Source organism: Tiliqua scincoides, chromosome 2, assembly GCF_035046505.1.
Source record: "Tiliqua scincoides isolate rTilSci1 chromosome 2, rTilSci1.hap2, whole genome shotgun sequence".
Classification (NCBI taxonomy): domain Eukaryota; kingdom Metazoa; phylum Chordata; class Lepidosauria; order Squamata; family Scincidae; genus Tiliqua; species Tiliqua scincoides.
The window spans coordinates 226796167-226799167 of NC_089822.1; positions in this window are offsets into that span (position 1 = coordinate 226796167).

Sequence of the window (3001 nt, forward strand, 5' to 3'; positions counted from 1 at the left end):
CCGAGCGCCGAGGCGCGGATGCAAGGCGGAGAAGGAGGGACTCCCCGCCGGGGCGACGGGTGGGGGCGGGGCCGGGCTGCTCAGGCGAGCGCCGAGCAATCGATCGCAGGAGAGGGCGGGGGGCGCGCCTGTTGCAGTCCACACTCAGGGAATTCCATTCACTGCCTAGCATTCTATTCCGTGAGACTGCATCATTCGCTCCACCTAATGGCTGGACGTGGGATAGCGTCTATACCAGCTTCTCAATCTGTGGGTCGGGACCCACTAGGTGAGCCATGACCCCATCTCAGGTGGGTCCCATTCATTTCAATACTTTATTTTTCATCTGTGACACTTGATGCTGCCCTGGGATGCGGCTGCCTTTGGGCGAGTGTGACAGACCTGGGCTTTGAACAGGCTGCTTCTGACAGTGACAGTCAGTGGGACTTCCTCCTGGGGAAGCAGTGCAACCTGGGACTGCGAGAAATGTCCCCACTTGATGATGTCACTTCCGTTCATGACATCACTTCCGGTGGGTCCTGGCAGATTCTCATTCTAAAAAGTGGGTCTTGGTGCTCAAAGCTTGAGAACCACTGGTCTGTGTGCTGCTTGCAGGGGACCACTCACCTGGAAAAAGAGGACATTTCAGGTTTTTTCCAGGACACAAGGCTAAAAAAGAGGACATGTCCTAGGAAAAGAGGTCACCCTGCATTGCTAGTTAGCTCCCTGACTGGCTTCCTGCTTCTGATATATTTATGGTCACTTGACTGTGGCATTTTAGGGGCCCAGCCTTATGCAGCTTTTCAGGTCCAATGCAGTTGCAATGCAGCCCCAAGGTAAGAGAACAAACATTTCCATTCCTTGAAGTATGGCTCCATGACTGCCCCCCCCCCACGGCAGGATGCAGCATACACCCCCTTGCATGGCTGCATCAGCACTGGAAAATTGGATAGGTTTGGGCCCTAGATAACTTAGAAAGATTGTTTTCACCATCCTTGGAAGAAAAGTTTTTTGAGGAGACTACCATAAGGAAGTGAAGGCCTGAATCTGTCCCATTCATAGGTAGAAGAGTCGAACAAAGTCCTCAGTCATGAATGCTTTGCTGTGGCATTCGTGCCATGCCACCCGGATCTTACACATCTTGTATTAGAGATGAAGAGGAGAAGTGATGTCCACAACCTTTGCACCAGGCAAGCAAGTCACCATGCCGTCCTCCATCACAGACCCCCCCCCCCGCTCCATGTTACTGATAATTGAATCACCCAACCCCCCTCCCACCAAGGAGTATCCTTCCTGCAAATGGGACCATCCCCTGAAGAGGGGGCCCCCCCTAAGGGATTGTTTCCCTCTTCCCCAGAGGGATGTCCTCTAGCCCTAAGACTTCCTAGCCAGGCAGCTGGTGAGTTGCCCACTTGAGGATGGGATAAAGCCTGCATGTCCCTGGAAGTCTCCTTGTGGTCCCTCTCTATCTGCTTCTGCTTTTCCAGGTCGGCCACCAAGGCTGCTCCCTGAGGCCCTGGAGCTCCTTGCAACGAGGACACACCCATGACTTATGCCCCTGAGGAATATAGTCACACATGTGGCACTTGATGCAGAACCCTGGATAGCCCCCACCCTGCTGCTGGCTGCCTGACTGCATAGCTTGTATCTTGTGTAGCGATCTATAGATCCGTAGAAAGCTTAAAGCTTCCTTACCAGATGCTTACTACCGACGAATACTCTGTCCTGGAGCTCACAGGCTCCTATCCACAGGCAAAGAGCCATGGGCCAAGAGCCTTTGGTCTCTTCGCCTTCTGCTCGTGCCAAAGGGTTGCTGCCATCTGTTTTCAGGGCAAAGTAATCTTCATCAGTGCAGTCCATTTAGTCTCAGCTCCTGTGCAGTGGCTTGTAAAGTAGGTGTGTGCAAGAACTTAGTGCAAGAAAACAAGATGTATAACAAAAATGTCATCTCAGAGAAGGATTGAATGGTAGAAGCCATTCCTCAGACAATGAACTAATTCAGTATAAGACGTGTAATGTGTTAATGAACTCATGTAGCTATACCATTGGGAATGCAACCTCATCAGGAAAACTTAAGTGAGGGGAATTGTGCATTAGTAAATGTCATTTAAATATTCTGATGAAGTAGGTATTTGATAGTCACTCTCCTGGGGGAATAGGTATTGTTGTTATGAAAATGTATCCAAGCCAGCACAAAGCGTTCATCATCCGTATGAGTCACTGAATAAGTAAAGTGATGTTCTATGTAAATTCAGACAGATTTTCTTGCAAGCGCACTGTTTCAAATGAAAGATCATTTTCACACAGGAATGGTTTTAGAGTCCTTCCTTCTTAACAACACGATCCTAATGATGCCGTGAGCGAAGAGCTCTCACTAGACTCTGGCCAAAGTAACACCATTTTAACCCCATTGCTTTGGTACCAGCAATAACAAGCTGTTTTCTGCTATACCTTCCCTCAGAGTGTTAAATTGGGATGTAGCACTCCGGGTAACAAACCTCATGCTTCCTTTGTGGGTTCAAGGACAATACTAAGCATGTTTACTTAGAAGCAAGTGTCACTGGGCTTACTCAAAGGGTAGCATGAAGAGGACTGCAGCCTCAATGGAAGAATGTCTCTACGAATTTGTATAGTAACTGGCACATGAACTACAGCTGATTGTGACCCATTAAAACAAATTTGATATAGTGGACACCCTGCAAATGTCAGGGGTTTATACAGGTGATGCTTTGATCAGGAAACGGAAGAAAGAGAAATCTTGAAGGCAAAACTTCTGCTTGTTCAAAGTCAAGAACTGCAGCTTGCAAACCATGTGTTGTGAAAGAATCCTCAAAACATTTCATAGACTTCCAAAGGTCCTCATTGCTATAGGAGCACACTAGAGTGAAAACAACCTCTGCTGAGTGCAAATAGAAATTAAAAAATGGTTTAAATTGTGGTTGCGCAAGGCAGTGGACTATGCAGAAAAATGCTACTTGAAGATCCCACTAGGTGGTGCAGTCAGCACATCTGAGGTAAGAAA